Source organism: Anas platyrhynchos, chromosome Z (assembly GCF_047663525.1).
Source record: "Anas platyrhynchos isolate ZD024472 breed Pekin duck chromosome Z, IASCAAS_PekinDuck_T2T, whole genome shotgun sequence".
NCBI classification, from domain to species: Eukaryota; Metazoa; Chordata; class Aves; order Anseriformes; family Anatidae; genus Anas; species Anas platyrhynchos.
Genome location: NC_092621.1, coordinates 5,759,784 through 5,771,590, shown reverse-complemented (window position 1 = coordinate 5,771,590; position 11,807 = coordinate 5,759,784). Strand labels below are relative to the sequence as shown.

At 38.8% G+C, this 11,807-nt stretch overlaps 1 non-coding gene across 1 annotated transcript; it reads left to right on the top strand.

The window, feature by feature from the left end:
* Positions 1–9,787: 9,787 nt before the first annotated feature.
* LOC113840431 (U4 spliceosomal RNA) lies at positions 9,788–9,931 on the top strand. The gene has a single exon (XR_003493261.3). It is a non-coding gene; the product is annotated as a U4 spliceosomal RNA (small nuclear RNA).
* Positions 9,932–11,807: the final 1,876 nt, after the last annotated feature.

The window sequence follows — 11,807 nt, the reverse complement described above, 5'->3', positions numbered from 1 at the left end:
CAACAACAACAATAATAACAATAATAATAATAATAATTTATTAAGGCCTTTGAATTTATAATGCAAGTGAAAATCATGTAAAATCATGTATTGCTGTGAATGAGAAGGACAAAATTGTTCTACATATCTTTTTACTTTATCGTATTTTCTTTTATTTGTTGTTTTTTGTTTGGTTGGTTTTGTGTGTTGTTTTTTTTTTCTTCACCCCCTAGGCACATTGTCTGATCTGTTACATCCCATGAGTGGCTCCTCATTGCTTCCCTGATTTTCATTTATTTATCTTTTGATGACTGCATCACTACACGATGAAACAAAATTATTGAACCTTGAAACAGTTCTAGATTGCAAAGATGACACTGTAGTAAATTCACATTTGAAATAAAACCTAATCAAATATTATGAGAGGATATGTATCAATTCAACCTCCCAAGAGTGTTTGCATTATAACCTTAATTTTTCAAGACTATGTTTGCATTATAAATATCCAGATAAGTTCACCTCCAGTGCAATTCATGCCAAAGTCAACTGAATTACGTTAAGAATCAACTGGTATATGTATTCATGAATGAAAATGTATTCATTATCAAACAGTTTAATTTATCTATTAGCTTAACTTTTTTTTTCAGTGAATTTCTGTGCAAAATACAAATAATTGCAATCTGAGTTGACAGAAGTCCAAAGAAGTAAAGAGAAAGAGAAAGAGAAAGAGAAAGAGAAAGAGAAAGAGAAAGAGAAAGAGAAAGAGAAAGAGAAAGAGAAAGAGAAAGAGAAAGAGAAAGAGAAAGAGAAAGAGAAAGAGAAAGAGAAAGAGAAAGAGAAAGAGAAAGAGAAAGAGAAAGAGAGGAGGAGGAGGAAAAAATTAATTTAATGTTCTCATCCCCTGTTAACAAAAGAGACACCGAGTCTTTAACTTCGTCCCTTAACTTCCATTTCTTATCTGCTTTCTTCTTTTTGTGGACTTTCTAAATTACAGTTTTTGATCTCATCTTATCGCAACATTGTACTTGAAGTGGAGGCATGGATGTTACTGACAAGCAGCCGCATTTAGCAAGTTATCACAAAAGAACATTAATTCATCTAATTCTTAGGTGTACCTTGTCTCTGCATATCCAGGTCCCCAGGATGGTGGAAAGCTAAAATAGTTCTGGATCCCACAGAAGTCCTGGTATTGAATATATTCCATCTAGGCTTTAACTAGTGAAGGCTTTACTGAAAGACAAACAACAAATTCAGAAAAATAAAAATTAGCACACTTCCAGTTATGAGGAAAACTGGATTTATTGTGTGTGTATATGTATGTATATATTTATTTCTCAAATAAAATATTAGAGATGACAGGTTATATACATCGGGATGCAGGATTATTATGGCTATTATTTCCTTCCAGCAGTTTTACACACAAATTAGATAAGAAAAATAAATGAGGGAAAAGCATTCAATAAAGTTAACAAAGTTTTGCAGCCATGTCACCAACAGCTCAGGCAGCTGACAGAGACAGAATAATAGCCTTGGAAACTTGTATTATAATATTTTATTAGTTGGACACGTTTATGATTTCCAATAAAACTCAGTCTTCCTGTGAAAGCCCTGCATAACCCAGTTTGACCTCATAACTGACTTTACCTTGAGCAAGAGGCTGGACTACATTATCTCCTGACATCTCTACCAACCTGAATTATCCTGTGTTCCTGCCATCTGTTGATATGACAGGGTACACACCAACATCCTTATATGGTCTGTAGATGTAAGACTTATATACCACAAAACGAAAGGGAACTTGAGTTCAGAAGTCAGATATAGAGGTGGAATCATTGGGATCACAACATGGCATTGTAGAACAGGGATGGGAAAGGCACAAAGGCACATATCCTAAGGCAACCTCAGCATCTGCAACTGTTTATTTATTTTTATTTTTTTATTATTATTATTTTTATTAGCCTTTGACTAGCTGTGAGTGATTCAGATGAACCTGGAGCCCATGTCACAAATTTGCTTTTGGATACAGTGATGTACCCATAGGTTGAACTGCACAGGAGCTGTGGTGGCCACTTTCCTGCACTTGTAGTAGTGCCTCTACCTCCTCTCCCTTCCCCAAAGTGTTGCGTGACATGGACAAGTTATATCACTTTACTTGTTTTGTGAAATGAGAAGTAAAAAGAGCTGTCATAAATGTAGCAATATAGTCAGAGACAGAATATCATTCAAGAGTCTGCTATAGGAAACCTCCTCTGACTATGACATTCAGTCATTTAAAAATATCTCAGCAGAAAATCCAGACTTCTTACCCACAGGGGTCAGGGTTCTCAGGCAAGCCCAGGAGAGGGCAGGACAGTGACGGAGATGGGAAAGCAGATCTGAGGGTTCTGGAGCAATGGTTTGCTGTTCCTATGCTGTCTGAAACACTTGGGCCCGTCTTCTGTATGGGACTCTACACACATCCAAGTTCCTCCACAAGTGCTGCTAAGCTTTGGAGACATGATGATATGGGAAAGCATATCATGACTGTCTCATACCCCTGGCAGTGTGCTGCCCAGATAGTTTGTTGCTATTACATTGACCTCTGTCTTGCAGATAAAATACTTGCAAGTGTTCAGCATCCTTGTAAATAATACCCTGTCTGCGCTGTGCTGTCATTTTGTTTGTTTAATTAGAGCAGGAGCAAGCCAATATCTAACATATTTTGAGTTGCTTGGACAAGTGCTGTGTATAGCCTAAAATGCATGGTATGAACACATACACACACAAACTACTGCACAGCTGTCTTGATATATGATGTTTATAAATAACAGGGGTAAATAGTAGGCTGGAGAATGTTTCAGCATTCAGGCTTTTAAATTGCTTATACAGCCATTTACACACTTCTAGTCAGACAGTACAAAAAAATTGCAGAGTTAAGATTTAAGTAGTCAGTGCTTCTCTAAGCAAATGCAGGATGCCAAGGACTCACTTCAGAGGAGAAAAGGACATTGTTGAGAGTTAATCACTTGTGAACCATCCCTGTGAACTTTTCCAGGAATGTCCATTCGGTCATTATAATGTGAACTTCAGAGCATAGATTTTATATACATAGGACTGTCATAAATAAATCATAGGAAAAAGTAATGAGAAAATATGGAGTAAGAAATAAAGTGAACATCTGTACAACACATCAACAGTACTTAATAATTCAATTCAGTGAAGGTCTGAATAAGGAAAAAACAGTGATCTGTGTGCTCTGTACTATGCTACTTGAAGAATCTTGTGAGTTTTGTGCAAGTTAATAAATTATTCAAATACAGATATCATTAGTTAATAACGTTGCAGGTTCCAAATAAATAAATAAATAAATAAAGTTCATTAGCTGTTTGCTCCTCAAGTAAGATATTTTGAGATCAAGAGTTAGATATTCTATCCATCTGAAGGTCTGGAGTAAATGCACATGACAAAAATGGGTTGGTGTGTTCCTAGATTTCAAGGCTGCAGGAACTGAAATTCTTCAGGCTGCAGATGTAAATCTAGGGAAACCATATTACATTTCCCTTGTTAACACTGTCATGTTTAACAAAGCCTTGGAGACCAAATTTTCAGGATTTCTTATCTACACTAGGTTTGCAGAAGGAGCAGAGCCTCTAGCCTTGTACAAAGCTGAATTCCTGTGAAAATTTGCTTTAATCATATGAACTGTGTTTTTATTTATTGTTTTTATTTTTTATTTTTATTTCTAGCCAGTTTAGACTTAACTTTTGGGCAGAGAGCACTACATGGCTGTGTGCTTGACTTCAATACTCAAAATATTTCACTACTGTTAACAGCACAGATGAAATAGTAATGAGTTTAGGTAATATGTAAGTAACCCCTTGTACAATTCAGATCTGGAGTTTGTAGTTTATATGGAACACCAGCTACCTCTGAAGGTGTCTAATGGAAAGCCTTCAAGAAGCTGATTTGACCCATTAAGGATCTGAATGAATGGCATAAGGAACCCAGAAAAAATACACTTTTGGTTTGGCATATGAGGTGAAGTGGCAGGAATCTGTGCTATTTTCTGTACACGGCAAAGACCTTGAATAGGTCTGAGTTTTTGTCTGTTGCAAATACATAAGGAAAATTTGTCTCCTTTAAGAAAATTCCTATTTAAAAATAGCATAAGTCAAAAAATGCAACAAGCAAGTAAAATAATCTCTCAACCCCATTGAGACTGAAAGACAAATTGGCATCTGATAACAATGTCTATCGAATCTGAAACACAAAATGTTCTTCTGATGAAAACTAAATGTACTGAGATCACTATGGAATAAATAGTATCATATTATTCTCTACCAATCTGTGTCCTTTGACATGAAACACACTCTCCTTTTCTTTTTGTGTGAAAAAAAAAAAAGACATTTCAGAAGTTATTCCCAGGTAACATGCTAAACCAGTTATGAAGGATATAGCATTTTTTTGCTAGCATTATAGATACAGTTAAATTGTTGCTTTTCCTTTTGCAATTACATGATAGCAAAGTGTTAACTTTGAAATATATTAAAGGAAAGATTACGTTGCCTGAACAATGGCATCTACCAAGATGACCTATGAAATCTGAGACATCAAAGTGGGAATGACAAAACATGACATATAGTTTATATGAAATCCAGAGTCTTCCAGAGTGTTGCCTGGAGACTTAGCCACTAGTAATCTCTCTAGACATTGAAAACAGGACTAATATATTGGGAAGAGTATGTAAGGCAAGCAATAAACATAAAAGAAAGCTCATGAGTTGTCAACTTCAGATTTGGATGTTCAGTCTCTATCTGAAATTTTTTAAACTGTTGTGAGGAATAGCTTGGGGATGCTGTTTCAGTTTTTTATTATATTCTAATATACTATCTGTATTTTCATATACACATACTTTGACTGTTCTCCAGGTCATACCCCTACAAGGACAACAGAGGAGAAGAAAAAAGAAAAAAGAAAAAAAAAAAAAAAAGGAAAAAAAATCACCACTAGAGAAGAATGGGGAAATAAGATCTGACTTTGAATAACCCGAGTCTGTTTGTTAGTTAATTAATCAGTTTGTCTGTCTGTCTTTGCAAACTTTCTGTTGTATGAAAAATCATATGTAGACCTACTTGAGCAGTATGTTTTTCTTCAAAGGCATGCAAAATCCTTTAAACTTTGGAGCTGAAAGTAACATCTAATTGCAATTAAGTGCTGCTACAGTAACTGGTAGTAAAAGGCATTGGAACAGTATTTTGAAATATTTTTTAACTCACATCTTGAAAGAAAATCAAATCCTATTTAAATTCAGAGCCTACTAAGGCTCTCAGTGTGCTGAAGCTCTATTACCGACCTTGGAAGAGTCATCTCATTTCTCTATGACCTGGTTACTCACCTAGAAAAAAGGAAGTCAGGGACAACATCCTGTTGAGTATGTATATCACCAACCATAATATGACCACAATAGATTAGTAGATTAATAAACATAAAATCGTCATAGAGGTACTTCTAACTATCCCTTTGTTTTTATTTCCAAATGGGATCCCTCTGTACCTTTCCCTTTCTGATGCTTTAGCTAAATTCTGACTCTGCCAAGTTGGTTTTTCAGTTGGTTGTTCTCAGAAGAGGCATGCCATGAGGTTAAGCAATGAACACTTGAATCATTTCTGTGTCCCATTACAAGTTGACTGCATTATCAAAGAAACTCTCTTAGCAACTTGAAGCCAACACTGACAAAAATACGCTGATACAAGGTAAGACTTTCCCAGTGAAACCAAGGCATCTTCCCCTTGTCTCACCTGCAAATTCGGGTTAAAATATCTTCTATAGATAATATGTCAGAAAAATATTTTGGATAACTTTAACACTTACCCATAAATTATGTGAGTTTACATTTCTGAAATTCAGAACAGCCCACCTGACACCACCAAAACCCTCATTCTTCAACCCCTTGGCTTGAAAAAATAGATGCTTTCTGATATTTCTATATTTATATAAAAATAAAATTTGTAATAATACACTTCTCACTTTAAATCTATTTACCTTGTTTTATTTCACATTTAAGTGAATTCCAGTTGCAGATTATTTTCTTTACATTTATTTCTCTGAAAAACCATGGATGATTAGTTTATTTTCAAAAATGACAATATTGCCATATAATAGACAAATACAAGAACTGTTTCTGAAGTAGAAAAATCAAATATTATGAGATTTGCCATAACATATTTTGAACTATTTAGGTCCATTCATTGATAGAAATATTAGGAAAAACAGAAGATAATATACAGGTATTCCTGTGTTCCACTGTCAAAAAAACACAGTTACAGAAGAGAAAGTGCAGTTTCAAGAAGTGCTCTGCTGCTTTCTCAGGCAGGTACAATACTGATTTTTTCTTGTGAAGATGGTAAAAATGTAAAAACTTGAGCACACAAACATTTATTTATTTATTTATTTATTTATTTATTTATTTATTTATTTATTTATTAGTAATCATAGGTGGTGAGCACATGCAAGAAATACACTGTTTGGGTTACTCATACATTTCTGATTCCCTTTCTAGGATTATCTGTAGAGCCTCTGAAGTTGAACTTAGTATGTGCTATGCTTTTTCCCTTGCAATAATTTGTCAGATGACAGACTTCCAACTATTGTCCTCCTCCTTGGTACCCTCCAGTAGCCAGCAATCAACAGCTGCTAGCAGAACTCTAGACCACACAACCATCATGATACATTTCAAACACTGAGTTGGAGATTGCATGCCAGAGCACAAGAACAGCCAAGTGGCAAGGTGACAAATAATGTTGCCCCCACTGAAAAGGATAAATTAGCAGTGTCTTATTCTTATGTTTCCGCCAATTTCCAGGGGCAAAGCCAAGTGACAGCAAACTTGGCATGTATCTATCAACAGGAACATGTCTGCAGCACTGCCAAGTTTTAGAGTCATCATGCCTGCCATTTCCTAGATGTTAAAGAGTGGCACAGAAATAAAGACCAAGCTTGAGTCATAGTCTAGTACTGTACAAGCACAGGAAAGAATGTATAATGTAGGAAAAAATTGTATTTAAATATATTTTTAGTATAATAGAGATGACTGACCTCAATTAAAGCAAAAGAAAATCAGATTTGGATTTTTCCCACTAATTTCAACACTAATTACAAGAAATTAAGAGACCTGAAGACCCTTTGTGGTGGTTTTACCGTGCTGGGCAGCTAAACCCCACAACCGCTCTCTCACTCCCCCTCCTTTAGATGAGGAGGGGGAGAAGTAAAGCAAAGAACAACTCACGGGTTGAGATAAGGATAATTTAATTAAAGGGAAATAATAATAATAATTAAATAAAGATTATTATGAACTAAACAATTTAACTAAAGGGAAATAAAAAGGGAAAGGGGAAAAGGGAGGGGAAAAGGGAAAAATAAAAAGAAGGGAGGAGAACAAACAAATAAAATAAATGAAGGCTATATGGAAGTGCAGAGGAAAGAAATTACTCTCTACTTCCCACAAATGAGCGATGATTGACCACGTCCTTAAAGCAAGGCCTCAACGCACGTAGCCGGTGTTCAAGAGGAGGACTGACGTTTTCCCAACGAGAGCCCACCCCTCCCCTCTTCTTCCTGTTTCCACCTTTTATTGCTGAGTGTGACATCACATGGTATGGAATATCCCTTTGGTTGGTTTAGGTCAGCTGCCCTGGTGATGTTTCTCTCCTCACTTTTTGCCCACCCCCTAGGAGGGTTAGAGAAAGGCCCAATGCTGTGCCAGTGCTGCTCAGCAGTAGACACAACACTGGTGTGATAACACTGCTGTTCCAGCTACAAGTGCAGAGTATGGCACTGTATGGGCTGCTGCCGGGAAAGTTAACATTCCAGCCAGACCCAGTACAACCTCCACCCCTTATTCCATAATATTTTTGTCACACTCAGATCCCCATATTTTAGCATACAAGCATTCTCATCATTATTCCTTGTCCTTTAACAGGACAGGATTAATAGGCAGGTGTATCTTTTCATTCCATAGGTCTTTCTTGGAAAATGTTCATAAGAACTGTTGATGATTAGGTCTTCATCTGCCAAAGTGGCCACTCAAGGCAGGTGGAGTTGGATGTCTGGACACCAGCACCAGCTTAGCTCAAGTCCTTGTTGCACTGCCCGGCTCCTTGCAAAGTTGACCTGTCGTTGATCCTACAGCATCTTCCTACAACATATAACTTAGATTACAGATTAGTTTTATCTCAATGTCAAATCTCCTTGAGGCACACACTTGATATCCCCATTCTTTTGCATGACCCACCAGGTAGACCCTGGTCCTTGGGCGAAGACAATCCCACGAGTGGGTTTGCCTTTTCCCGAGGCAGGAGCAACCCACACTGCCTTCCCCATCCACCTTCCTACATGCACTACAGGAACTTTAGCTCCTTTCACAGTGTGTAGGGGTTTTGTTTCGGCAGGACCAGCACGGCTGTCAGACCCCCTATTGTTACGTAGCCAAGTGGCTTCTGGTAGATTTGTGTCCCATTGTTTCCAGGTCCCAGCACCTAATGCTCGTAACATAGTCTTTAACAGGCCATTGTACCTCTCAACCTTCCCAGAGGCTTGTGGGTGATAAGGGATGTGGTACACCCACTCAATACCATGCCTCTTTGCCCAGGAGGTAACAAGATTGTTTTGGAAATGACTCCCACTACACACCATGCAACTGATGCTACATGGAGTAAGTGGATAGCGTTAATTACACAGCGGGCTCGAATGGGAAAACCCAATCGCCCAGGAATCCTGGAAGAGATTATGGACTGGCTGGAAGGCAGAGATTTCGGAGTGCCAACAGAAGAGGTAACCCGTGCTGAAGAGGAACCACCATACAATGAGTTGCCAGAAGACAGAAAGCAGTATGTGTTGTTTACTGACAGATCCTGCCGTGTGGTAGGGAGCCATCGGAAATGGAAAGCTGCTGTGTGGAATCCCATACGACGAGTTGTGGAGGCCATGGAAGGGGAAGGTGAGTCGAGTCAGTATGCAGAAGTAAAAGCCATACAACTAACCCTAGATATCGCCGAAAGAGAAAAATGGCCAGCATTGTATCATTATACCGACTCATGGATGGTGGCAAATGCTCTGTGGGGGTGGATGCAGCAATGGAAAAAGATCAACTGGCAGAGCAGAGGTAAACCTATCTGGGCTGCTACCCTGTGGCAAGATATTGCTGCCCGGGTAGAAAACCTGGATGTTAAAGTACGTCATGTAGATGCCCACATGCCCAAGAGTCGCGCTACTGAAGAACATTGGAACAACAAAGAAGTGGATCGAGCTTCAAAAATTGAAGTGGCTCGGGTGGACCTAGACTGGGAACGTAAGGGTGAGCTGTTTGTAGCTCGATGGGCCCATGAAACATCAGAACATCTGGGGAGGGATGCCACTTACAGATGGGCTCGTGATCGAGGGGTGGACTTGACCATTGAGGCCATCACACGCGTTACCCATGAGTGTGAGACCTGTGCTGCAATCAAGAAAGCCATGAAGGTAAAATCTCCCTGGAACAGGGGGAGATGGCTAGGGTTTCAATATGGTGAGGCCTAGCAAATTGACTATATCGGACCACTCCCAAAAACCCGCCAAGGCAAACGGTACATACTCACCATGGTAGAAGCAACTACTGGGTGGCTGGAAACATACCCTGTAAACCATGCCACGGCCCTAGACACTATCTTGGGCCTGGAAAGACAAGTATTGTGGCGTGATGGTACACCAGAGAGAATTGAGTCTGACCATGGGAGTCATTTCCGAAACAATCTTGTTACCTCCTGGGCAAAGAGGCATGGTATTGAGTGGGTGCAGCTTTGCGCAGTGGCAGTATCATAGCCAATGAGGTGAACCCGAGGCGTGATTATTGCTGATTGAAAACTTTTCCCAATACCCCACCATGACGACTTGAAATACAGTCGGCATTGGCAATTTGTGCCATACTCTGTACTTGTGGCTGGAACAGCAGTATTATCACACCAATGCTGTGCCACTGCTGCTCAGCAGTAGACACCCTTTTACAATTAAGACAGACAAACACATCAGAAACGTGTTTTGGATCACTTGAATCATACTTTTCCCATGTAAAGTTGGATGGTGCTGGTTCCAGTTGCTTTTCTGTCAGAAAACCACATGCTAATATTACTTTATTGATGACACATCCAGTTGTAACACGTTGTTTGTTGCCATTCACTTAACATATTTATTACCTTCGACTTTTAATTATCAATAGTATTTGTGTAGTTAAATCCACTGACTTCAAAAAGCTTGTCCAAAGTTATCCAGAGATTCTGTGACATGTCCACTAAAGTGAACCTGTTTTCTGTAAATTCCCACTGCTTTCTCACAGAAGGCAGCTCCACCCCCCATCCATTCCAGCCTGTCCTTCCTAAAAAACATGAACGAGTCCATCCATGGCAGCACTCCAGGCACAAGAGCTATCCCACCATGTCTCTGTGATCCATACAGCCCTGTTTCATTTATTAGAAGGTCTCTTGTCCATATTATTCTGTACCTGTTGCTTGCCCAGCCAGACCACCACTTTGATCTGCCTAGTCATGTCTCCTTATCTTGTCCTTCATGTATTTCTCTCCCCAAGCTCCCTGAAGATCAGAGCATGAAAGAATATGCAGATAGGCATGAATATGCAAAGGTATAGGCAAGAATATGCAAAGATAGGCATGAAAGAATATGGCTCATGAGACTAAGAGGTTATAGGAAAGAAAAGAGCTAAGTTGTTTAGCAGTCATGATTACTCAGAAATTGGGTTAATGGGGTTAATAATCTCACTGAAAGCAAGCACTCTTTCTTGAAGACGTGACACCTTCCTATTTCGGACAGGTAGGACTCCCTCAGCACACTCTCTGTGGACTGACATAGAAATTCAGCTGCCCCTCCATTTACCTGTTAAATGTCTGGCATTTTCCTCTGCTGAACTCCATACCTGCTGTGTGCCTGGTGTTGCTTCCTGCTGTCTACTCCACCTGTCCACTTTACTCTTTTATTTCCTCCTTAAATGTTAACATGGCACAGATGGGCATTTACTGCCTGTGACTTTCTAATGGAGTTGTTGAATGTTAATGATACTTTGGAATTTAAAAAGAAAAAGAGATGGACAGCCACTAAAACACCAAAGAAAATAAAGGTATGCATCCAATGTATCCATCTGTCTGTACGCAACATAGTGAAACAGCTCTCTAGCTGTTTATCGTTGAAATATGGAAACATTAAAAGGCCTTGGCCAACAAAAAAGTTCCCACTAACCAATAAAAAATTGCTTTTTTTTTTTTTTTTTTAAAATTCTGAAACAAATCCATAGCATAAAAATGTGGGTTAAAAATAAAGATCCTTTAGAGGTAAAATAAATCTGTTCTTTTGCTTTGAAGTCCCTGACCCATCTTAGAATGAAATAGCCAAGGCATTAACAATCAGACATTCCCAAATTTTGTGCTTCTTTTGAGGGCCCTGTCATTTTCATGTTATCATCCATTTAGAGAGCAGATGCAGCTGCTGGCATACTCACAGCTGCCTCATCTTTCTTGATGTGTCCCTGTTCTTGCTTAATAAAAAACTCCTGGCTGGTTCGGCATAACATCCTGTCTCCTTTTTGTTCTTCTTCTGAAACTGCCAGATGCTAAAGGGGACCAAGAGACATCCAACAGGATATTTTAGGCAGCTGGATGGCTGAAGCTGCTCTAGTTCACAGCCAAAGATCCTGGTGAGACCATACAGCTGCTACCCTGAATGACTTGCTATTGGAAAGTCAGACCTTACCCCAACCCTAAATGGACCAGAAAATAAAAGGTCAGAAAAAATTTTCTTGTCTTATTATT